Raw genomic sequence first — 27,135 nt, forward strand, 5'->3', positions numbered from 1 at the left:
CGTTATTTATCTGTTGCTCTTTCGTCCGTTTTCCGTTAAATATTTCACTCTGGTTTTCTCTTTTAATTTCATCTATTCGTATTTCTATTTTTCTTTCTATCTAGTTTTACCGTTCTTTAATATCTACCTCTCTGTCTACTGCGATTTTTTCTCTCTATCTGTCTATCTCTATTTATTCGCCTCTCTATCATCTATATTTATCATCATTATCTATATTAGTTTCATTTCTCTTTATTTCTTATCTTCGCTATTAGGTTTTTTATTGAATATTCTACGTCATAATTTTTGTCCGTTTCCATTTCCTATTTCTCTTTTATGCTCATCCTTTCATCTCTCTTATTATCGCCTATTCATCTTTCACTATTTGCTTCGTTGCTATTCATCCATATATTTTTCTTTACTTCATTCGCCTTCAATCGTAAGAACATAAGAGCATAAGAAACTAATCCGCTAGAACCCAGTCAGCCAATCAGTCAGTCAGTCACTCAGTCAGTCAGTCTATCCACCTATCCCTACCTATCCTCACTATCCATGAACTTGTCTAACCTCTTTTTCAATGTATTTATCGTATTGGCACTCACCACATGACTGCCAGGCCTGTTCCACTCATCCACCATTCTGTTAGTATTGGCACCCACCACATGACTGCCAGGCCTGTTCCACTCATCCACCACTCTGTTAGTATTGGCACTCACCACATGACTGCCAGGCCTGTTCCACTCATCCACCGCTCTGTTAGTATTGGCACTCACCACATGACTGCCAGGCCTGTTCCACTCATCCACCACTCTGTTAGTATTGGCACTCACCACATGACTGCCAGGCCTGTTCCACTCATCCACCACTCTGTTAGTATTGGCACTCACCACATGACTGCCAGGCCTGTTCCACTCATCCACCACTCTGTTAGTATTGGCACTCACCACATGACTGCCAGGCCTGTTCCACTCATCCACCACTCTGTTAGTATTGGCACTCACCACATGACTGCCAGGCCTGTTCCACTCATCCACCGCTCTGTTAGTATTGGCACTCACCACATGACTGCCAGGCCTGTTCCACTCATCCACCACTCTGTTAGTATTGGCACTCACCACATGACTGCCAGGCCTGTTCCACTCATCCACCGCTCTGTTAGTATTGGCACTCACCACATGACTGCCAGGCCTGTTCCACTCATCCACCACTCTGTTAGTATTGGCACTCACCACATGACTGCCAGGCCTGTTCCACTCATCCACCACTCTGTTAGTATTGGCACTCACCACATGACTGCCAGGCCTGTTCCACTCATCCACCACTCTGTTAGTATTGGCACTCACCACATGACTGCCAGGCCTGTTCCACTCATCCACCACTCTGTTAGTATTGGCACTCACCACATGACTGCCAGGCCTGTTCCACTCATCCACCGCTCTGTTAGTATTGGCACTCACCACATGACTGCCAGGCCTGTTCCACTCATCCACCACTCTGTTAGTATTGGCACTCACCACATGACTGCCAGGCCTGTTCCACTCATCCACCACTCTGTTAGTATTGGCACTCACCACATGACTGCCAGGCCTGTTCCACTCATCCACCACTCTGTTAGTATTGGCACTCACCACATGACTGCCAGGCCTGTTCCACTCATCCACCGCTCTGTTAGTATTGGCACTCACCACATGACTGCCAGGCCTGTTCCACTCATCCACCACTCTGTTAGTATTGGCACTCACCACATGACTGCCAGGCCTGTTCCACTCATCCACCGCTCTGTTAGTATTGGCACTCACCACATGACTGCCAGGCCTGTTCCACTCATCCACCACTCTGTTAGTTTTGGCACTCACCACATGACTGCCAGGCCTGTTCCACTCATCCACCACTCTGTTAGTATTGGCACTCACCACATGACTGCCAGGCCTGTTCCACTCATCCACCGCTCTGTTAGTATTGGCACTCACCACATGACTGCCAGGCCTGTTCCACTCATCCACCACTCTGTTAGTATTGGCACTCACCACATGACTGCCAGGCCTGTTCCACTCATCCACCACTCTGTTAGTATTGGCACTCACCACATGACTGCCAGGCCTGTTCCACTCATCCACCACTCTGTTAGTATTGGCACTCACCACATGACTACCAGGCCTGTTCCACTCATCCACCACTCAGTTAGTATTGGCGCTCACCACATGACTGCCAGGCCTGTTCCACTCATCCACCACTCTGTTAGTCAACCAGTTCTTCCCCTTTTTCTTTCTTATCCCTCAACATTCCTCTTCCACTTATTTATCTTTTTTTCCGTCCTTATTTCCTTTCATTTATTCGCTTATTCCTTCCAAACTTTCTTTCCTTTTCTTTCTTTTTTTTCTTCTTTTTTACTATCGACTCATTTACAACCTCTGTTTCCTTTGCGGCGGCGGCGGCGGTGGCGGAGGAAAACGGAAGGGAAGGGACAGGGAAGGGACGGGAAGGGACGGGACGGGAAGGGAAGGGAAGGGAAGGGAAGGGAAGGGAAGGGACGAGAAGGGAAGAGAAGGGAAAGGAAAGGAGGGGGAGGGAAGAGAAGGGAAGGGAAGGGAAGGGACGGGAAGGGAAGGGAAGGGAAGGGAAGGGAAGGAAAAGGAAGGGAACGGAATGGACGGAAAGGGAAAGAAACGTAAGAGATGGAAAAGAAAGACGAGGGAAGGAAATGAGGAGGAAAAGTGGAAAAGGAAGAGGAAAGGAAGGGAAAGGACGAGGCTGTTAAAAGATGGAATGAAAGGGAATGAGCGAATGAAGGAAGAGAAGAGAATGAGTAAAGAACGGAGAGGGAAAGGAAGAGGAAGAAAAGGATATGAAAGAAAGGGAATGAAAAACGAGAAATACTCAGAAAAAGGAGGAGGAGGAGAAATAAAGAGAGAGAGAGAGAGAGAGAGAGAGAGAATAAAAAGAACCAGGAACAGAGGGATAAAGATGAAGAATGAAAAGGCGGAAGAGGAAGAAGCAAATAAGAGAAATTGATAGAAAGAAAAAGAGGGAAAAAAAGAGGAATGAAAAAGAAAGCAACCGAAGAAAATTAACAAAAGAAGCAAAAAAAAAAAGAGGGAAAGAAAGATGAACGAGGATACAGGAAAAAAGAGAAAAGAGAAAGTAGAGTTAACGAAGGGAAAACAATTAAAAGAAAAGAAAAATAAGGAAAAGAAAAAAAAAAAAGCTTATGAAGAAGAAACTGCATAGCGAAGGAGAGAATAAGGAAGGAGAAGAATGAAGAAGGGAGGGAGGGAGGGAGGGAGGGAGGGAAATGAGGCGGTAATGAACAGGGAGGAAGAATAGAGAAAAAAAAGAAGAGAAAAGAGAAGAGAACGAGGCGACGGATGCGGATGCGGTTTGAGGTATTTTTGTCCGCAAGTCACTTAACAGCCTCTCCCTCCCCCCCTCCTCCTCCTCCTCCTTACCTGTCTGTCTTTCTATCTGTGTGTGTGTGTGTGTGTGTGTGTGTGTGTGTGTGTGTGTGTGTGTCGCTAATTTCCTTCCGATCTCTCTCTCTCTCTCTCTCTCTCTCTCTCTCTCTCTCTCTCTCTCTCTCTCTCTCTCTCTCTCTCTCTCTCTCTCTCTCTCTCTCTCTCTCTCTCTCTCTCTCTCTCTCTCTCTCTCTCTCTCTCTCTCTCTCTCACGGATGGACAGAGAGAGAGAGAGGAAGAGACAATATACTTTTTCTCCCATTTCTTTCTCACTTTCTTTTTTTCTTTAATTATCTTTTTTTGTTCCCGTCTCGCTCATGTACTGTTCTTTTTTTTCCTTTTCTTCTTTTTTTTCTTTTTTTCGGTAACGGGAAAACGGGTCTTGTACGTGTGTCTTATATGGTAGCGGCGGCGGCGGCGGTGTTGACGGCGGTGGCGGCGGCGGCGGCGGAGGTGACGGCGGCGGTGGTGGTGATGGTGATGGTAGTGATGATAGTGGTGATGGTGATGATGCTGTGCCTTGTTACACTGTTTAGAGGGGAATGGAGGTGATGGTGATGATGGTGGTGGTGATTGTGATGGTGTTGTGTAAGATCCGCGGTGTTGAGCGTAGCGGCGGTGGTGGTGGTGGTGATAGTGGTGATGGTGATGATGCTGTGCCTTGTTACACTGTTTAGAGGGGAATGGAGGTGATGGTGATGATGGTGGTGGTGATTGTGATGGTGTTGTGTAAGATCCGCGGTGTTGAGCGTAGCGGCGGTGGTGGTGGTGGTGGTGATGGTGATGATGGAGCGGAGAGAGGAAAGAACAGCGGTGATGGTGATGAAAGTGAGGTGAAGGTGATGATGGTGACAGTAACAGTGAAATGACAGTGCTAACCCGATGACTCAACCGGTGATGATACTAGATAACAATGATGATGATGGTGAAGATAGTGATGTTGATGGTGAATGAAGAGCAACACCGGTGGAGATAGTGATGATAATGACAGTAATAATGGAGTCAATAACACACAGGTGAATCTAATCAACAACGCGTCCAGGTAACACATTCTCACCTGAGCTACGGCGATTTTAAATATAACACTTCCTTCCTTCCTTCCTTCCTTCTTTCCTTCCTTCCTTCCTTCCTTCCATTCCTTCTTTCCTTCCTTCCTTCCATTCCTTCTTTCCTTCCTTCCTTCCTTCCTTCCATTCCTTCTTTTCTTCCTTCCTTCCTTCCTTCCTTCCTTCCATTCCTTCTTTCCTTCCTTCCTTCCTTCCTTCCATTCCTTCCTTCCTTCCTTCCTTCCATTCCTTCCTTCCTTCCTTCCATTCCTCCCACTCTTTCCTTCCTTTCCATCCTCCTTCTTTCTCTTTTTTCTCCTTCTCCTCCTCCTCCTCTTCCTTCCTTCCATTCCTCCCCCTCTTTCCTTCCTTCCCATCCTCCTTCTTCCTCTTTTTTTCTCCTTCTTCTCCTCTTCCTTCCTTCCTTCCTTCTTTCCTTCCATTCCTCCCCCTCTTTCCTTCCTTTCCATCCTCCTTCTTTCTCTTTTTTCTCCTTCTCCTCCTCCTCTTCCTTCCTTCCATTCCTCCCCCTCTTTCCTTCCTTCCCATCCTCCTTATTTCTCTTTTTTTCTCCTTCTCCTCCTCCTCTTCCTTCCTTCCTCTCCTCTGTGGCTACGCGTTCCTTTTTTTCAGTATTTTTTAGTGAAGATTTTAGAATCGTGTCTCTATCTCTGTGTTATCTTCTCTTCCTCCTCCTTCTCCTCCTTCATTCATTCCTCCCCTTCCTCCTTCTCCTTTTTCAACTATTCCTCTACTTCTCCTAATTCTTTTTCTCCTCTTCGTCCTACTCCTTCATTCATTCCTCCCTCCTTCTTCTTTTTTCTACTGTTCCACTACTTTCCAATTTCTTCTTCTCTTCCTCCTCCTCCTTCATTCATTCCTCCCCTTCCTCCTTCTCCTCTTTCATCTATTCCCCTTCTCCTTCTAATTCTTCTTCTCTTCTTCTTCCTCTTTCATTCCTCCCCTTTCTCCTTCTCCCTTTTCAACCATTCATCTACTCCTAATTTTTTTTCTTTTCCTCCTTCTCCTTCATTCCTTCCTTCCTTTCCTTCTTCTCGTATTTCTTCTCCTTTTCCTTCTTCTTTTCCATCTCTTCCTTATACCACAAAATTAACACCATCATTAAACCAACATCATTACTGGCATTATTGTTTTGTTTTTTAACTTTTTTTTCTTTCCTAGTTTGTTTTTGTTTTTTTCGTTCATGTTCTCTTTTTATTTTTTCTTCCATTTATTTCTTTTATCTATTTCCTGTATTTCTTTTCATTGTTTCTCTCTTCCTTTTTTTTTCTTTCTTAATATTTCTTCTTCCTGTTTCGCTCGTGTACTTTTCTTATTTTTTTCTTCCTTTTCTTCCTTTTTATTCCATTGTTAGGGCAGATTTTACCTTCATTTCTCTATCTCTGTTCTATCATCTCCTTCTCCTCTTCCTCCTCTTCATTCCTTCTCTTTTTTTCATTCTTCATGGTTCCTTTCATCTCTTTGCTAACCTCCTCTCCTTCTTCTTCATTCCTTCGTTTCCTTCTCCTCTTTCATTCTTTCCCCTCCTCTTCCTTATTCTTCTTCTCCTTTTCCTTTATTCCTTCTCCTTTCTCCTCCTTTTCCATTCTTTCCCCTCCTCTTCCTCATTCTCCTTCATTCCTTCTCCTTTATCCTTCATTGTCATGCTTCCTTCCTTCCCTGCGCTAAATTCTTTCTTTCCTTCTTTTCCTTCTCCTTTTTCATTCCTTCACCATCTCCTCAATTTCCCCTTCTCTTCCTCCTTTTCCTCCTTCCTTTCTTCCTTTCCTCAGTTTTTCTCAGTCCACACACACACACACACAACAACATAATCACATACCATTTAAATCGATCCCATGTACGACGCAAACTATACTATATCTCTACCTTCTCTTCCTCTCCCTTTTGCGGGCGGAAGAAGAAATTAAGGTCGCGGTATTCTCAGCTTCTTCCGCCTCTTACGTCAACTACTTGCAAAGGCCGAAAAGGAAAGTTGGAAAGTTTTGTTTAGTCGGCGCAACATCTGTGGTCATATGCCGGAGAGAGACAGAAGGGGAAGGAATTATAGGAGAAGGAAACAGACCCCAGGAGACGGGACACAACCCCCGATTAATACCTGCTACCCATTCACTGCTGGGTGGACAGGGGCGTAGGGTATCGGAAAAGCCGCCCAAGTTTTTCCACTCCGCCCGGGAATCGAATCCGGGCTCTCTCGATTGTGAGCCGAGTGTGCTAACCACTGCACCACGAAGCCCCCCGGCCGGAAAGGAGATCAATCGGGTTCTAATGGGTGTTTTTTCACGTTCGCGGCGCGGAAGCTTCGTCAGACTACCACCAGGGTCATAAAACTACCCAAGGACATGCCGGGAACTCCTACGAAAGCCTGGTCCAATGTGTGTGTGTGTGTGTGTGTGTGTTTGGAGGGCGAAATGTGTTAGGATATGAACCTGAGTTAACCTTCTAGGAAAAGTGATACCAATTCAGAAGGCAGACCTCTTATATTTGGTCTTAGGAAATGGCTGAAAATATTGACTGTGTGTGTGTGTGTGTGTGTGTGTGTGTGTGTGTGTGTGTGTGTGTGTGTGTGTGTGTGTGTGTGTGTGTGTGTGTGCTTGGAGGGCGAAATGTGTAAGGATATGAACCTGAGTTAACCTTCTAGGAAAAGTGATACCAATTCAGAAGGCAGACCTCTTATATTTGGTCTTAGGAAATGGCTGAAAATATTGACTGTGTGTGTGTGTGTGTGTGTGTGTGTGTGTGTGTGTGTGTGTAAGTGTGTGCGTGTCTGTCTTTTCATTCGCTTTTCTTTGTTTTCTCTCTTCGGCTGTTTGTGTATTCGGGTATCTCTCTCTCTCTCTCTCTCTCTCTCTCTCTCTCTCTCTCTCTCTCTCTCTCTCTCTCTCTCTCTCTCTCTCTCTCCGGGTTCTGTATCGTCCCCCAGTAGACACAATCTCCTCGGTGTCTTCTTATTCCAGGGTTGGGTTACGGCACAAGAAGCTATCGCATTTGTCTCTCTCTCTCTCTCTCTCTCTCTCTCTCTCTCTCTCTCTCTCTCTCTCTCTCTCTCTCTCTCTCTCTCTCTCTCTCTCTCTCTCTCTCTCTCTCTCTCCCATATCACAAGCTCTCCCTTCCTCGGCCATTCCCTTACGCCCATATCACAAGCTCTCCCTTCCTCGGCCATTCCCTTACGCCCATATCACAAGCTCTCCCTTCCTCGGCCATTCCCTTACGCCCATATCACAAGCTCTCCCTTCCTCAGCCATTCCTTACGCCCATATCACAAGCTCTCCCTTCCTCGGCCATTCCCTTACGCCCATATCACAAGCTCTCCCTTCCTCGGCCATTCCCTTACGCCCATATCACAAGCTCTCCCTTCCTCGGCCATTCCCTAACGCCCATATCACAAGCTCTCCCTTCCTCGGCCATTCCCTTACGCCCATATCACAAGCTCTCCCTTCCTCGGCCATTCCCTTACGCCCATATCACAAGCTCTCCCTTCCTCGGCCATTCCCTAACGCCCATATCACAAGCTATCCCTTCCTCGACCACTGCCTGACATCCGTTCCAGCAATATCAGACTGCCAAAGACGGTACCCTATATACAAGCTTTCTATATGAACCACTTCTAAGGGTTAATGGCTTCACCCAGCATAGGTATAATATTCTGTGTTAGCGATATTATGCAGCAAATAGACGGAGGAAAAAATGAGTGGAAGTGATGAGTGTGGAATTCTAGGAAGGTGGATGGCCGTTAAGAAGCTGCCGTTGGTATTTGAGTGAAGGTAATCGAGGCCAGCATTGGTTTTTGAGTTGGTAATAGTGACGTGTCTTAGGAAGGGTGAGCTTGGCAACAGAATGGGCGAGAGAAGTGAATGACCAGAAGGAAAAAAAAAAGTATGTGAATTGAGGTATGTATATATGATTTTCTTCTCTCTTTCATCCCCTTTTCACTAGTAATGCATGTGTGTGAGGGGGATATAATCTCTCTTAATCTACCTGTCTATCTGCCAATCTATCTATCCATCTATCTATCTTTTCTCTCCTAGTAATGCGTAGATATGAGAAGATTATAATGTCTATCTCCTTATGTGTATCTATCTACCTGTCTATCTGCCTATCTATCTATCTATCTATCCATCTATCTATCTATCTATCTATCTATCTATCTTTTCTCTCCTAGTAATGCGTATATGTGAGAGAAATATAATGTCTATCTCCTTATCTATGTATCTATCTACCTGTCTATCTGCCTATCTATCTATCTATCTATCTATCTATCTATCTATCTTTTCTCTCCTAGTCATGCGTAGATATGAGAAGATTATAATGTCTATCTCCTTATCTATGTATCTATCTACCTGTCTATCTGCCTATCTATCTATCTATCTATCTATCTATCTATCTATCTATCTATCTTTTCTCTTGTAGTAATGCGTAGATATGAGAGTAATATAATGTGTCTCCTTATCTATCTATTTATCTATCTATCTAGTTAACAAATTCGCTACAGCAACGTAACATTCCACCATCCTTTTACGCAATACAAAACTAAAAAGCGAAGTAATACCAAGAATGCAAGGTTACGTTATATACAAATTGCTTTCCTTCCTTCCTTCCTTCTTTTCCTTCCTTTCCTTCCTTTCCTTCCTTTCCTTCTCTTCCTTTCTTCCTTTCTTTCCTTCTCTTCCTTCCTTCCTTTCTTTCCTTCTCTTCCTTATTTCCTTCCTTTCCCTCTCTTCCTTCCTTCCTTCCTTTCCCTCTCTTCCTTCCTTCCTTCCTTTCCTTCTCTTCCTTCCTTTCCTTCCTTTCCTTCTCTTCCTTCCTTTCCTTCTCTTCCTTCCTTCCTTCCTTTCCTTCTCTTCCTTCCTTCCTTCCTTTCCCTCTCTTCCTTCCTTTCCTTCTCTTCCTTCCTTCCTTCTTCTCCTTCCTTTCCTTCTCTTCCTTCCTTCCTTCCTTTCCCTCTCTTCCTGCCTTTCCTTCTCTTCCTTCCTTCCTTCCTTTCCTTCTCTTCCTTCCTTTCCCTCTCTTCCTTCCTTCCTTCCTTTCCTTATCTTCCTTCCTTCCTTCGTTTCTTGCATTCCTCTCCCTTCCCTCCACCTTCCAGTCGGTCACGTCTCCCCCTCCCACCCACCCCCATTCACCTTTACCTGCAGACGGAAAAATACCTGATTGCAAAAATACCTCAGAAAATAATGATAAAATAAAACACATTAGCTCCTTAACATAGCTATTGGCTCACTGACTCCTGACTCGCAGTTACTCAAAGGAAGCCCAAAGGAATGACACAAAAAATAGTTAAGGAATAAATAAAAAGTTAGAATCGTGAAAGAAATTAATAGAGTGTAGGATGATATTTTTCCTCTTATTTTTTTTGTGTGTGTACGGATTATTGCTCTCTATGTGTGCGTGTGTGCGTGTGTTTTGCTTAAGTAGGGTTCTATTGCATTGAGTCACGTATGTGTGTGTATTTATGTACAGTCGCGATATGAAGTGACGTCGCCGCTCTCAAAATGTTTCGTACGGGAGCATTTGAAGGTAACGGAAGCGATGTGTATTTATTGTTTATATTATAATGTTCCCTTTTAATGATAATCTATAATACGTTGTGATGTAAAACACGGTAAAATAACAAAGTAGTACCTGAATTACAATTATACATTCATTTGCTTTAAAAAATGCAACTGCGAATGTCATGTGTTGTCTTCAGTGCTGAAGACAACCTTGAAATGATTTAGCTCACGTCGTGTGCTTATCTTTGCAAAACAGTTGTTATACGTTATATATATATATATATATATATATATATATATATATATATATATATATATATATATATATATATATATATATATATATATATATATATATATATATATATATATATATATATATATATATATATATATATATATATATATATATATATATATATATATATATATATATATATATATATATATATATATATATATATATATATATATATATATATATATATATATATATATATATATATATATATATATATATATATATATATATATATATATATTCTGGGTCATTCCATGAATTGTCTTCTGCAGTTCTTAATACACACGCACAGTATGACACGAAGCGAATGGACAGTTGCTGGCATTACTTTGCGTTTTATTGATTAAGAAACGGTCAAATAATAAGGTTTCTCATTAAACACCATTTATTCACTATTGTGGCTTCTTATCATAAGCATGGGCACTGAAATATATAGTAACATTGCTCAGTAACGATGATGAATGAAGAATGCCTTCATAGGTAGGGTTGCCATATATGAACTATCAAAATTCCGGACGCCTCCACGAACACTCGACCACAGCCTAATGTTTGGCAGCGCTGCGATTAGCCTACCCGGCCGACTACCACCTCCATTTCAAAGTCATATTTTCTTATTTCCCCACCTTCCTCGATTATTCTATGGCACTTATAAGCTGTGGACATGTTCCACTGATCACCTCCAAGCATTAGAAGTCTACATGAAGCTTTTGTCATCGTTATATTGACCAAGAAAGGCAATGATGTTTGCGATCGGCGGCAAAGAGTGAGGAGCTTGAAGTTACAAAACACGACTATTCTGAGGCTATTTATTCTTATTTTTCCATCTCCCACTATCCCTCGGTAGTTATAGGCTGTGGGCATCTTCCCTTTATCACTATCATGCATTAGAAGTCCACGGACAGCATTTGTTATCGTTATGTTGACCACGAAAGGCAAAGAATGAATATAAATTAAATCAATTACGTCATCCTAGTTTAGGATATCGACTAATTATGCATGTCCTATATATTGTGCATATGTTAGATTTAGTGTTGTCAACAATGATCATGAAAAGATAATTTTACTTTCTGTTTGAGCAATATGTCGATATTTGGACTTCATTTGACTCTTTCCTTGGTGAACGAAAACTGTGTCAAAATATTTCGACAAGTCTCCGCAAGACATTGAATTTTTCTTTTCTATTTTTTTTTCTAGCTTCTGAAATAAATTTAGTTAAGTTATGATGAAGATGCAGGAAAATAATGGTACTCTTGAAAATATATAACGATACTTGGGTGATCGAAAATAAACGTACACGGCGACATCACTTCATATCGCGACTGTACGTGTGTGTGTACGTGTGTGTGTATGTATGTATGTATGTATTTGTGTATCTTTTTATGTTTATTTGTTTGTGTGCATGAGTTTTTTTTTTTTTTTGTGTGTGTGTGTGTCTGTGTGTGTCTGTGTGTGTGTGTGTATGTGTGTGTCTGTGTGTGTGTGTGTGTGTGTGTGTGTCATCACCACACACACGCTCCATCTTAATGAACATGACCCACGCGAGGAAGGTGATGAAAAGATGGTGATAACAAACACTACCACCACCGTCATCACCACCATCATCACCACCACCACCACCACAGGCTCTCCCCAAACAACAGACGCTCAAGTTCAACACCACAGTAATTTACCTCATCATCACCATCATCATCACCATTATCATCACCACTACTATAAAGTCATCACCACCATCGTCATCACCATCACCACCATCACCATCACTACCACCATTACCACAATCAACACCAAAATCATTACCAAGGCCTATTCACCACCACCACCACCACCATCACCATCACCACCACCACCACCACCATCACCACCATCACCACCACCACCACCATCACCATCATCACCATCACCATCACCACCACCACCACCATCACCACCATCACCACCATTACCACAATCAACACCAAAATCATTACCAAAGCCTATTCACCACCTCCACCTCCACCACCACCACCACCTCCACCTCCTTTCACTCTATCACATTCACTAAACCCTCCTTGCAAATCCTCCTCCTCCTTCTCCTCCTCCTCCTCCTCCTTATTATGGAGATTCTAAGTCACATTAACATAAGCGTACATGAGTGTGCGTGTGTACATGTCGTGTGTACGTATTAGTTGTGTAATGTGTGTGTGTGTGTGTGTGTGTGTGTGTGTGTGTGTGTGTTCTCTTTTTTATGTCTATCGATTTTTCAGTTTGTGTTTCATTTCTCTCTCTCTCTCTCTCTCTCTCTCTCTCTCTCTCTCTCTCTCTCTCTCTCTCTCTCTCTCTCTCTCTCTCTTCGCAAACAGTCAATCATAATATCAAATCTCAACAAAGTTCTCATATTACACACACACACACACACACACACACACACACACGGTTCCCCTAATTGCGTAAACACAAAGAAAATCACTTACGCAACCGCATTTCTGTCGACCAAACTATTAGGCGTAAACCAGCGTATATCCTCCCTTCCCACCATCCCCCCTCTCTCTCTCTCTCTCTCTCTCTCTCTCTCTCTCTCTCTCTCTCTCTCTCCCCTGTAATGTCACCACGCCCATTTACATCTTGTTGGCGTATATTTAATGGCCGGGTAAGGAAACAACTTGTGATTATTGTTTTTTTTTTATTGTGTGTGTGTGTGTGTGTGTGTGTGTGTGTGTGTGTGTGTGTCAGGGTGCTTTTTCTTTTTTTCTCTCTTTTTTTGGGGGGGGGGCGTAATTTTTTTCTTATGGTACTTTTCTTTGTGTTTTTTTGGGGGGGGGTAATTTTACGTTTTTTTTTTGTTGTTTTATTTTTGCTTTTACGATTTCGTCTTTTTTCTCCTTTTTCTTCTATACTATTTTTCTCTTTTCCTCTTCCTTTTCTTCTTCTTTTCATTATCATCTTTTTCATTTGTTTTTTTCTTTCTCCCTTTCACATTTTTCTGAAGATTTTTTTTTTGATTTTACGTTTTCTTCTTTTTTCTCCTTTTCCTTCTATACTATTTTTCTCTTTTCCTCTTCCTTTTCTTCTTCTTTTCATTATCATCTTTTTAGTTTTTTTTTCTTTCTCCGTTTCACATTTTTCTGACGATTTTTTTTTTTTTTTTTTTTGCTTTTACGTTTTCTTCTTTTTTTCTCCTTTTCCTTCTATACTATTTTTCTCTTTTCCTCTTCCTTTTCTTCTTCTTTTCATTATCATTTTTTTATTTGTTTTTCCTTTCTCCGTTTCACATTTTTTTTCCATTTTCTCTGTCCAGTTATCTTTATATTGACACTTCTTCATTTTGTCTCCATGTATTATTTTCAGTGCTTGCTATACCCTCTTCCTTCTTCGACGCATTTTATCATCATTTTTAGTTGTTTTTACTTTCTCCCTTTCACATTTTCTTCTCTATTTTCCCTTTCCAGTCATCTTTATATTGGCTCTTGTTCATTTTGTCTCCATGTATTATTTCGGTGCTGCGGCGGTGGACTTTCTTGAGGGGCCTCTTGGATGACCCCAGACCCAGCGTTGCCAAACTACCGTACTCATCGCATTTCATTTTCGTACTTTCTGACCGATACGTGTAGCAAAAAAGAACGAAAACCACCAATATTTAACTGTTTTAACGATAACTTTAAATTTCTATCGTTATCTGTCCGGTTACGACAGTTGTGGAGCCTCAATATGATAAACGCGGTGTTCAGTGTACGGCGATTTGGCAACGCTGCCCTGACCACCGTAGGCAAATTATCGTACTCAAGAGCCGCGTATTTACCGGTTTCTGGCCTATAAATGTTGCCAATAAGCACCAATAATTAACAATTTAAACGATAACTATATATGAAGGCAGTTATTTGGGTGATGAAAGTTTTTGTGTCTGAAAGCGGCAAACATAAGAGGCAGAGTACGACAATCTGGCAACGTTGCGGCCCAGACCGTTAGCGGCACCGTTGCCAGATTATCGTACACAGAGCATAGTATTTACCGGTTTCTGACGCCTAACTATTGCCAAGAAACATCAGGATCTAACTCTTTTAACGACAACTATAAATGAGTTTCGTTATTGGAGCCCAGAAGACAGTTTAGGGGTAGGAAGTCAGGAAATATAAGCGGATGAGTACAACAATCTGGCAACGTTGCGGCCCAGACCGTAAGCGGCAAGAGGGAATTATATTTATAGTGTCTGCCGTGATGTGTGACCTTTGCTTGGCCCTTGCTGCCCCCCGGTGCTCCTCCAGCCGCTGAAGTCACAATCGATGGAAGATCTGGACAGCATGTATAGTCTTCCTAATATGTCGAAGCCGGTCTGGCGTTGGCTCCCGTGGGTCTTTTCCTCCCCTCTGCTCTGCCACACAGTCCCAACACCTATCTCTTCCTCTCATATGTAAGCTATAGGTGACATATGAGAGGAAAAAATAGGTGTTGGGGCTGTGCGGCAGAGCGGAGGGGAGAAATAGACCCGCGGGAGCCAACGCCAAAACGGACTCGACAATTTGGCTTCACTATAGGTAATCTTCAGACACTCGGGGATGGCTGATAATTGTAAGAGCGGTATTATAAGACACCTTCGTTTCTCACATGAGTATTTCTAAAGGTCAAAGAGGGGATCAACTGGGTTCAAATGACTGTTTCTTTAAGTTCACGGTACAGAGGAAGCGTCAAACTACGGCCAGGGTCATAAAACTATCCCTGGAAATGCCCACAACTCCTACGAAAGCCTTGTCAAATAGGTGTTCTTGGGCGGCTATATGTCTTCGAATACGACCCTAAGTGTCCTTCAGTGGGGTTCGAACCTTGGAATTTCTACGTACGCCGTTGTTCTTGTCTTTCTAGTATTTTGGTTACTTACGCTGTTCTTCATATACGCAAGTGTTACTATTATATATATTTTTCCGACCTGAGTCTTGTGATGAATTGATTTACACAAAATACATAACGAAAAATATTTTATGTATAACCGACGGATAATCAAGAGTTTTGTCTCGAGATACCGGAAACGGGAAGACGCAAATCGAAAGGAGCTATTAGAAAAAAACGATATCTTGAACTATCGGGTCTTTTCTTTATCAGGACTTTTCATTAACGTATTTTGGAATTTTAACTCTTTTCATTATTGTTTTTTCATCATTGAATTTTTCATTATCCGGACAACACCGATGTTTGTTAGGAGCGACGAATGAGGTGAATACGAGGAAACGACATCAAATAAAGAGAAAATATATAGAAAGCAAAACATATCAGATAAAGCAAAACAAAAAAGATATCAAATGAAACAACAGTAAGAAAACATTTGAAGAGCGAAAAATCAACAAGAAAAAGCTAACAAAAGAAAATGTGTCCAAACGAGTCATGAAACAAACAAAAAAAAATATTCAAGGATATTAAAACAAAAACTAATCAAAACAAGAAAAACAAGGAACAGAAACCAACAAAACGAAAACCACAACGAGAAGGATGAAAGCAACATTGCCGAGGCTCTAATAGTGAACACACACACACGCACGCACACACTAATAAAAGACAAAGAAAACAACACACACACACACACACACACACACACACACACACACACACTAATAAAAGACAAAGAAAACAACACACACACACACACACACACACACACACACACACACTTTACGCCCGTGCACCGATACGCAAATTCCTCGCGGCGTATTGGTGGTAGAAATTGTGCGCCGCCACCACCGCTACCACCGCCGCCGCCGCCGCCATCACCGCCGCCACCCCGCCATTATACGCCTGTTTGGAGTGTGTGTGTGTGTGTGTGTGTGTGTGTGTGTGTGTGTGTGTATTTACGTTTCGCCAATGACACCGGTAGGCTTTCTTGATGGGGCCTGGTGGTTAACCCGTTATGGTGCAGGCAAGTGTTTATAGCGGCGCCATCTTGCTTGGCTCATGCTGCCTCCCGGAACTCATCTTTGATCCTCTTAGAGAGATAATCTAGAGTCCGGGTTGACGGCGTGTGGGTAGTCAGCGGCCACTCGGCGGTGACTGAACAGTGTCAGCGGCGGGCGGGACGCGAACCTGTGTGTTGCTGGATTCGGCGCCCGCACTTTGATCAATGCGTGTGTGTGTGTGTGTGTGTGTGTGTGTGTGTGTGTGTGATGGATAGATTATAAAAATAGAGATAGATAGAGAGAGAGAGAGAGAGAGAGAGAGAGAGAGAGAGAGAGAGAGAGAGAGAGAGAGAGAATTATGTATGTTCCTCCTCAAACCCATATCACGTCGTCCGTTTCTGTCATCATCATCATCATTATTATTATTATTATTATTATTATTATTATTATTATTATTATTATTATTATTATTATTATTATTATTATTATTATTATTGTTTCGTTCTTCCCTTCTCCTCTTCCTTCCTTCCTTCCTTCCTTCCTTTGCAGTATTTACACAACCCATAAAAAGGCTTTGTGAGGGATTAGAGAGAGAGAGAGAGAGAGAGAGAGAGAGACCATTTAAAAGGCTCAACATCTTGATCTCTTTTTTAAGGGGACATTTATGCGGGCCTTTAAAGGGGGAACATAATGACAATGGACATTTAAATCAATCAAGCCATTTAATTTGTTTTTTTCCTCGCTAATCAATAAGCTAAAAAATTCCTCCTCCTTTTCCGCTTTCCTTTCCTTCTTGTCTTTCTTCCTTCCTTCCCTCCTCCTTCCTTTTCCTCTCCTCGTTTTCCTTCTTTTTCCTGCCTTTCCTTCCTTTCTTCTTTTCTTGTTCCTTTCCTTCTCCTTTCGTCCTCCCTCCTTTCCTTTTCTTTCTCCTTTCCTTCTCTTTTCCAATCTTTTTTTCCTTCTTTTTCCTTTCCTCGTTTTCCTTCTTTTTCCTGTCTTTCCTTCCTTTCCTCTTTTCTTGTTCCTTTCCTTCTCCTTTTTGTCCTCCCTCCTTTCCTTTTCTTTCTCCTTTCCTTCTCTTTTCCAGTCTTTTTTTCCTTCTTCCTTTTCCTTTCCTCATTTTCCTTCTTTTTCCTGCCTTTCCTTCCTTTCTTCTTTTCTTGTTCCTTTCCTTTTCCTTTCGTCCTTCCCCTTTCCTTTTCTTTCTCCTTTCCTTCTCTTTCCCAGTCTTTTTTTTCCTTCTCCTTCCTTTTCCTTTCCTCGTTTTCCTTCTTTTTCCTCATTGAAACTGTCGCCTTATTGAAACTGTCGCCTTATTGAAACTGTCGCCTTATTGAAACTGTCGCCTTATTGAAACTGACGCCTTATTGAAACTGTCGCCTTATTGAAACTGTCGCCTTATTGAAACTGTCGCCTTATTGAAACTGAAGCCTTATTGAAACTGTCGCCTTATTGAAACTGACGCCTTATTGAAACTGACGCCTTATTGAAACTGTCGCCTTATTGAAACTGTCGCCTTATTGAAACTGTCGCCTTATTGAAACTGTCGCCTTATTGAAACTGTCGCCTTATTGAAACTGTCGCCTTATTGAAACTGTCGCCTTATTGAAACTGTCGCCTTATTGAAACTGACGCCTTATTGAAACTGTCGCCTTATTGAAACTGTCGCCTTACTGAAACTGTCGCCTTATTGAAACTGTCGCCTTATTGAAACTGTCGCCTTATTGAAACTGTCGCCTTACTGAAACTGTCGCCTTATTGAAACTGTCGCCTTATTGAAACTGACGCCTTATTGAAACTGTCGCCTTACTGAAACTGTCGCCTTACTGAAACTGTCGCCTTATTGAAACTGTCGCCTTATTGAAACTGACGCCTTATTGAAACTGTCGCCTTACTGAAACTGTCGCCTTATTGAAACTGTCGCCTTATTGAAACTGTCGCCTTATTGAAACTGTCGCCTTATTGAAACTGTCGCCTTATTGAAACTGTCGCCTTACTGAAACTGTCGCCTTATTGAAACTGTCGCCTTATTGAAACTGTCGCCTTATTGAAACTGTCGCCTTATTGAAACTGTCGCCTTATTGAAACTGTCGCCTTATTGAAACTGACGCCTTATTGAAACTGTCGCCTTACTGAAACTGTCGCCTTACTGAAACTCTCGCCTTATTGAAACTGTCGCCTTATTGAAACTGTCGCCTTATTGAAACTGACGCCTTATTGAAACTGTCGCCTTACTGAAACTGTCGCCTTACTGAAACTCTCGCCTTATTGAAACTGTCGCCTTATTGAAACTGTCGCCTTACTGAAACTGTCACCTTATTGAAACTCTCGCCTTATTGAAACTGTCGCCTTATTGAAACTGTCGCCTTATTGAAACTGTCGCCTTATTGAAACTCTCGCCTTATTGAAACTGTCACCTTATTGAAACTCTCGCCTTATTGAAACTGTCACCTTATTGAAACTGTCGCCTTATTGAAACTGTCGCCTTATTGAAACTGTCGCCTTATTGAAACTCTCGCCTTATTGAAACTGTCGCCTTATTGAAACTGTCGCCTTATTGAAACTCTCGCCTTATTGAAACTGTCGCCTTATTGAAACTGTCGCCTTATTGAAACTGTCGCCTTATTGAAACTGTCGCCTTACTGAAACTGTCGCCTTATTGAAACTGTCGCCTTATTGAAACTGTCGCCTTATTGAAACTGTCGCCTTATTGAAACTGTCGCCTTATTGAAACTGTCGCCTTATTGAAACTGTCGCCTTATTGAAACTGACGCCTTATTGAAACTGTCACCTTATTGAAACTGTCACCTTATTGAAACTGTCGCCTTATTGAAACTGTCGCCTTATTGAAACTGTCGCCTTATTGAAACTGTCGCCTTATTGAAACTGTCACCTTATTGAAACTGTCACCTTATTGAAACTGACGCCTTATTGAAACTGTCGCCTTATTGAAACTGTCGCCTTATTGAAACTGTCGCCTTATTGAAACTGTCGCCTTATTGAAACTGTCGCCTTATTGAAACTGTCGCCTTATTGAAACTGACGCCTTACTGAAACTATCGCCTTACTGAAACTATCGCCTTATTGAAACTGTCGCCTTATTGAAACTGACGCTTTATTGAAACTGACGCCTGATTGAAACTGACGCCTTATTGAAACTGTCGCCTTATTGAAACTGTCGCCTTATTGAAACTGACGCCTTATTGAAACTGACGCCTTATTGAAACTGACGCCTTATTGAAACTGTCGCCTTATTGAAACTGACGCCTTATTGAAACTGACGCCTTATTGAAACTGTCGCCTTATTGAAACTGACGCCTTATTGAAACTGTCGCCTTATTGAAACTGACGCCCTATTGAAACTGTCGCCTTATTGAAACTGACGCCTTATTGAAACTGTCGCCTTATTGAAACTGACGCCTTACTGAAACTATCGCCTTATTGAAACTGTCGCCTTATTGAAACTGACGCCTTACTGAAACTATCGCCTTACTGAAACTATCGCCTTATTGAAACTGTCGCCTTACTGAAACTGTCGCCTTATTGAAACTGTCGCCTTATTGAAACTGTCGCCTTACTGAAACTGTCGCCTTATTGAAACTGACGCCTTACTGAAACTGTCGCCTTATTGAAACTGACGCCTTACTGAAACTATCGCCTTACTGAAACTATCGCCTTATTGAAACTGTCGCCTTACTGAAACTGTCGCCTTATTGAAACTGACGCCTTACTGAAACTATCGCCTTATTGAAACTGTCGCCTTACTGAAACTGTCACCTTATTGAAACTGTCGCCTTTTTTAAACTGTCGCCTTATTGAAACTGTCGCCTTATTGAAACTGTCGCCTTTTTTAAACTGTCGCCTTATTGAAACTGACGCCTTATTGAAACTGTCGCCTTATTGAAACTGTCGCCTTTTTTAAACTGTCGCCTTATTGAAACTGTCGCCTTATTGAAACTGTCGCCTTATTGAAACTGTCGCCTTATTGAAACTGTCGCCTTATTGAAACTCGCCTTATTGAAACTGTCGCCTTTTTTAAACTGTCGCCTCATTGAAACTGTCGCCTTATTGAAACTGACGCCTTTTTTAAACTGTCGCCTTATTGAAACTGTCGCCTTATTGAAACTGTCGCCTTATTGAAACTGTCGCCTTATTGAAACTGTCGCCTTATTGAAACTGTCGCCTTATTGAAACTGTCGCCTTATTGAAACTGTCGCCTTATTGAAACTGTCGCCTTATTGAAACTGTCGCCTTATTGAAACTGTCGCCTTATTGAAACTGTCGCCTTATTGAAACTATCGCCTTATTGAAACTGACGCCTTTTTGAAACTGACGCTTTAATAAGAATTGGTCTTATAATGAACTTAAAAAAAGGGAATATATTTGGCATTTAAGGAATTCAATTAAAATAAAAAATAACAAAGTCGAACACACACACACACACACACACACACACACACACACACACACACACACACACACACACACACACACACAAAGATAAAACAAATGAAGGAATATATTTTACCATTTGCCCAATGACACCCCCCCTGCCCCCTTCTCCCCTCCCCCTCCCCCCTTACCCCCCCTCCCCCACAACCCACCCCCCTTTTCTCCCCTCTCAACCACCCCCACCCTCTTCCCTTTCCTCTCAACCCCGCATCCCCTTCCCTCCACTGTCAACCACCTCGCCCCCTTTCCTCCCTTCTCAACCCCTCCCTCCCCCCCCCTTCACCTCAACGCCCCCCTCCCCCCTCACTAAAAATGGATGAAAGCAATAACACGGAACGCGACAATGTCAGTCTTTTTTTTGTCTTTTTATCACAATTAAAAAAAAAGAAAGAAGGAAAAATAAAACAAGAGAAGAGCGAGAGTGAAACGGAAACAGGCCGACACATTTTCCTCCGCCCAAAAAACAACAACAAAAAAAAAACATAAACAAAAACAAAGAAACATTACAGGATAAGCAAACAGAATACAACAACAACAACAACAACAACAACAACAACAACAACAACAACAACAACAACAACGAGGAAATTCCAAGCAAGGTAGATGAAGAAAAAAAGGAGAAAAAAAGAAATATGAATGAAGGAAAAAAAAGGAATTAAAGAAAGAATCAGGAGAAGGAAAGAAGAAAATGGAAAGAAAAGGAAGGAATGCGGAAAAGAAGGGAAATGAAGGAAAAGGGAAAAGAAAGAAAAGAATAGAGAAAAAAAGCAAAAAAGATATGGAAAGGTAGAAAAATGGAGAAAATAAGGGAAATGAAGGAAAATTGAGGGGAAGGGAAGGAATAAAAGAGGAAAGGGGAAAAGAGGAAGTATAGAGATTTGAAGGGAAGGAAGAGAGAAGTGAGAGGAAGAAAAGGGAAGTGAAAGCAAAGAGAAGGAAAGTGAGGTAAATGATGGGGTTGAGAGGGGAAGTGACGGAATGCAAGTGAAATGGAATCGAAGGGAAGGGAAGTGAAGGGAAGGAACAGGAAGTGAGGGGAAGGGAAGATAAATGACAATGTAGAAAATGAGGAGAAAGGAGGGGAAGGAAGAGGAAAGGAGGAAAAGTGACAGAAGAAGGAGAGGAAGAAGAAGGAAAGAAGAAAATGGAAAGAAAGAATGGGAAGGAAAAGGAAGGAATGCGGAAAAGAATGGAAAAGGGAAGAAAGAAGAAAATAATAGAGAAAAGAAGCAGAAAGATAATGAAAGGTAGAAAAATGGAGAAAATAAGAGAAATGAGATAAAGGAAGAAAAACGGGAGAGGAAGGGGAGGGGAAAAGAAAGGAAGGAAAGAGGGCATGAAAGAGAGGAAGGGAAGAATATAGAAGAAAGACTAGAAGCAAAAAAAACGGAGGAGAGAGAAGAAAAGGGAGAAAAATGAGGGAAAGGGGGAAATGAGGGGTAAGAGAAATGGGGAATAGGACCCGACAACCCTTTTCGCCCATTCCCGGCCATCACTCACCATCCCTTTTCCCCCATTCCCGGCCATCACTCACCATCCCTTTTCCCCCATTCCCGGCCATCACTCCCCATCCCTTTTCCCCCATTCCCGGCCATCACTCACCATCCCTTTTCCCCCATTCCCGGCCATCACTCACCATCCCTTTTCCCCCATTCCCGGCCATCACTCCCCAACCCTTTTCCCCCATTCCCGGCCATCACTCCCCAACCCTTTTCCCCCATTCCCGGCCATCACTCACCATCCCTTTTCCCCATTCCCGGCCATCACTCACCATCCCTTTTCCCCATTCCCGGCCATCACTCACCATCCCTTTCCCCCAATCCCGGCCATCACTCAACAACCCTTTTCCCCATTCGGCCATCACTCACCATCCCTTTTCCCCCATTCCCGGCCATCACTCCCCATCCCTTTTCCCCATTCCCGGCCATCACTCACCAGCCCTTGTCCCCAGTCCCGGCCATCACTCCCCATCCCTTTTCCCCATTCCCGGCCATCACTCACCATCCCTTTTCCCCATTCCCGGCCATCACTCACCATCCCTTTTCCCCATTCCCGGCCATCACTCCCCATCCCTTTTCCCCATTCCCGGCCATCACTCACCATCCCTTTTCCCCATTCCCGGCCATCACTCACCATCCCTATTCCCCCATTCCCAGCCATCACTCACCATCCCTTTCCCCTATTCCCGGCCATCACTCACCATCCCTTTTCCCCATTCCCGGCCATCACTCACCATCCCTTTTCCCCATTCCCGGCCATCACTCACCATCCCTATTCCCCCATTCCCGGCCATCACTCACCATCCTTTTTCCCCCATTCCCGGCCATCACTCTCGGTCGTCAGGCGGGGCGGTGACAGGCTCGGGGATTATCGCAACACTCCGGCCCGACAAACAGGCGGCGCGGCTCACACAGGTGCATTCATTAGGCTCATTAGGCCGCTGATCAGCCGCCCGACAGGTAGCGGCGACACGCACATTAAAATACGCCGGTAACAGCACGGGAAAAAAAAGGCGCCGATGGATGTTATGGTGGGGTTGGGGGTCTGGGAGGCTGTTTTGTACATTTGTTTTTATGTCGAAGTGTTTGCTTGGTTGTTTATTTTTTTGTTTGTCTTGTTTTCATGTTTTTAGCGGTGGTTGTGATTCGTGTTCGTTTCTTATCTCTGCTTGTTTGTCCACCTTTATTTTTTTTTTCTCTTTGGTGGTAGTTCTTATTTATCTTACTTTGTTTAAGGCAACACTGACCCCATTTCCCTTAATTTTAGAGTAGCCCCCCTCAAACCACACCCCTGGCAACTCTAACCCCATTTGCTTTCAGTATCTCTTCCATTAAACCACTGTTCTCCTCTCTACTAACATCCCCTAACTTAAAACAAAACCCTAACTCTTATTTATTCATCTCAAGAATGAGTAAATGTATATGTTTTCATTTTAAGGCAACCCCCCTTAACTTTCATTACATTTACGTTAATCTTTGCTTATCTTCATTATCGCTTTGGGTAAGTTCTTATTTATTTGTTATTGTTTGTTTGTTTGTCTATCTGTTTCACCGGGAATGGATAGTGTTAGGTTTGCGTGGATTCAAGCAAGCCTCCGTGGAACATTGGTCAACGTGCCTGGCTACGACTCCACGGGCCCGGGTTCGAATCCTGACCCTCACCCAGCTGTTCATCCTCCCTTGCGGGCTGGTCTGGGTACCTGGGGAAACCTGGGGAAGGTACACTGTGGTAGTCCCGGAGTCCACACTGGCCCATGTTCCAAAGTGATGAGTTCTTGCCTACCACAGACTCAAGGGCCAAGGATACGGAGATGAGCACCGCAGCCACGCGCGTCTATAGCATATGCACCCACCTTTACCTAACCTTTACGCCATGTTAGCTGAGATTTGGTTCGGTTCTTTAAGGAAAAATGAGATGAGGTTTGGTTCGAATACGTTTAGCAAGGTCAGGTCAGGTCAGGTTGGGTTGAATTTGTTTGACCTTGGTTTGGTTAAATTTGACTTGGTTTAGTTTGGTTGAAATTTGTTTGGTTTCGTTTGGTTAAATTGGTTTGGTTTCGTATGGCTAAATTTGATTCGTTTTGGTTTGGTTGATTTTAGCTTGGATGGGTTCGGTGTGGTTAAATTTGGCTTGGTTGGGTCAGGTTTAATTTATTTACATTTGTCTTGGTTTGGGTAGGCTTCGTTTAGTTGGGTTTGGTTGGATTTATTTGGTTAGGGTTGATTTACTTAGCTTGGTTTGGTTGATTACGGTTTGGTTTACTTAGGTTAGGCTTGTTTAATTAGGCTTGCTTTGAATAGGTTTGTCTTGGTTTGGCTTACTAACATCTGTCTTGGCTTCGTTACACACACACACACACACACACACACACACACACACACACACACGAGTACACAGCGCCCCTTAGCCTTCACGTGGGAGCTGAGAGGCAGTCACGCACTCCCATCCGTCCTCGGCCATAAAACTGTCTAAACTTCTATTGATACTTAGTGTGTTTGCACCTCCATGGACACACCTGCTCAATCTGTCCCTTGCTACGCTTCATAAACCAATTCTTGCCTCCCTTCCTCCTTAAACCTGAATATGTCCATCTTGTACCCATCGCTGCCTGTCCTATTAATGTTAAGTAAATTTATCACCATCATCGTTACTAATCCCCTTAATCCAATAATATAACCTCAATTAAATCGCCTCGCATTTCACGTGTTTGCAGAGAATGTTAGTTTAGCGGTTTTTTAGTCTTCCTCTGTACGGTAAATTCCTGAGTCCTTGGATGATTAACGTTATTTTTTTTCTGTTTATGTTCCTTTGATCTTTCCAGTCACTCTTTTTTGTTCTAAGTCGTTGTATCAGTAAGGTTGTTTTCTCTATTTTAAGTAACGTCATTTTAGTTGTTCCTCGATTATTTTGCTTGATCTTTTCTGTTTTAAGTCCTTCAGTCATTGTAGCTATTCTTCTATGGTCTAAATTTTTGCTTCTTATAGTCATTCTTTTCTGTTTTAAGTCCTTCAGTCATTGTAGTTATTCTTCTATGGTCTAAATCTGCGCATCATTGTAATCATTCTCTTCGGTTTTAATTTTTTGCGTCGTTTAATTCTTCTTCTCTATTCTCTAAGTCCTTCGATATTTTTTTTATTATTATTCTCTATTCAAAGTCCGTGTATCATCAATGTTATTTCTCCGTTTCAATATCTCTAAATCATTATCGTAATACAAGAAAAAAATAACAAAAAAAGACAATCACAAATACTACTACTACTACTACTACTACTACTACTACTACTACTACTACTACTACTACTACTACTACTACTACTACTACTACTACTATAACAACGCAGTAAATCAACGGTAACTTCTACGCTCTTAACATACATATCAACACTTCTAGCAATTAAACACAACACTATCATCTCTCTCACCTCAGTTCCTTGCGGCAATACAGTGTTTCCTGGCTCACACACACCTTCCCTTCGCGGCTGAAATACCAAAGATTTATATAAGTGTTTTTGCGGCAAGGGAGGCAGCTCAAAGGCAAAAAACAAAAGTAGCAAAAAATCCCGCTATCCGCTACTCCAACAAAAGAAAAAAAAACAAGCGGCCAAAAGGGAGGTCAATTTCGGGTGGAGAGGCGTCTTGATACTTGATTGTGTAGTTAGGGTAGTTAGTGTAGTTAGGTTAGTTAGGGTAGTGTGTTTGTTAGGGTAGCTAGTAAGGTAGTTAGGTAGTTAGTGTTAGGGTAGTTAGGTTAGTTAGGGCAGTGTGTTAGTTAGGGTAGTTAGATAGTTAGTTAGGGTGGTTAGGGTAGTTAGGTTAGTTAGGGCAGTGTGCTAGTTAGGGTAGTTAGATAGTTAGGGTGGTTAGTGTAGTTAGGTAGTTAGGGTAGTGTATTTGTTAGGGTAGCTAGTTAGGTAGTTAAGGTAGTTCGTGTAGTTAGGTTAGTGTGTTAATTAGGTAGGTAGTTAGGTAGTTAGTGTTAGTGTAGTTAGGTTAGTTAGGGTAGTGTATTTGTTAGGGTAGCTAGTTAGGTAGTTAAGGTAGTTAGTGTAGTTAGGTTAGTTAGGTTAGTGTGTTAATTAGGTAGGTAGTTAGGTAGTTAGTGTTAGTGTAGTTAGGTTAGTTAGGGTAGTGTGTTTGTTAGGGTAGCTAAAAACATGCATTTGTCGTTGTTAAAATTCATTAGATACTTACACTAGAACACACATGAATATATACTACCATTAAGTTTCCAGTAAGATGAGTTAGAATAGGTTGGGTTAGGATAGCTTTCAAGTTCCCATTTTAAAAGTCAGAATAAGTTAGGTTAAGGTAGGATGAAGTTACCGTTATGATAAGTTAGAAGAAATTGTGATAAAATAGCTTGTCAGATTAGAACAAAAGAACATAAGAAAATAAGGAGTCTGCAAGATGTTGGTAGGCCTATGCAAGACAGCTCCTGTAGACCTAAACCCACCTAACCTCACTATCCATAAATTATCTAATCTTTTTTTATATATATCTAACGTGTTGGTACTCACACCATGAACGCCAAGCCTGTTCCACTCATCCACCACTCTGCTAGTAAACCAATTCTTGCCTATGTCCTTGATGAATCTGAATTTATCTAACTTAAACCCATTGCTACGTGTCCTACCTGGCTCTCTTATCACCAGAACCTTATTAATATCACCCTTACTAAAGCCCTTCATCCCTTCATAAACATCGATCAAGTCTCCTCGCACCCTTCACCTTTCCAGAAAATGCAGATCCAAATGTTTAAGTCTATCCTCACAGGGCAAATTTCTCAACCCGTGAATCATCTCTGTCAATTCTGGAACATTACCTTATTTCACGTTAGGATAGTTTCAAATACCCATTAAGATGAGCTAGAAGAGATTTGCTTAGGATGGCTGCTCAGATTAGGTCAAGCCAGGTCAGGTTAGGTCAGGTCAAGGTCATATGAGGCAATCCGTCACCGCTCGTCGCCTTCCCTCGCTCATCGTCCCATAAGAGGCGATAACACACTCATATTAATTCCCCCTCGCCATCCCTCGCCTCATC

The 27,135-nt window shown here is 42.3% G+C and overlaps 1 protein-coding gene across 2 annotated transcripts in view; it reads left to right on the forward strand.

The window, feature by feature from the left end:
• Positions 1–27,135, forward strand: part of LOC127009892 (E3 ubiquitin-protein ligase Rnf220-like) — a 98,093-nt gene that overhangs the window by 4,430 nt on the left and 66,528 nt on the right. The window lies entirely within an intron of this gene.

Source organism: Eriocheir sinensis, chromosome 42 (assembly GCF_024679095.1).
Source record: "Eriocheir sinensis breed Jianghai 21 chromosome 42, ASM2467909v1, whole genome shotgun sequence".
In the NCBI taxonomy this organism is placed as follows: Eukaryota; Metazoa; Arthropoda; class Malacostraca; order Decapoda; family Varunidae; genus Eriocheir; species Eriocheir sinensis.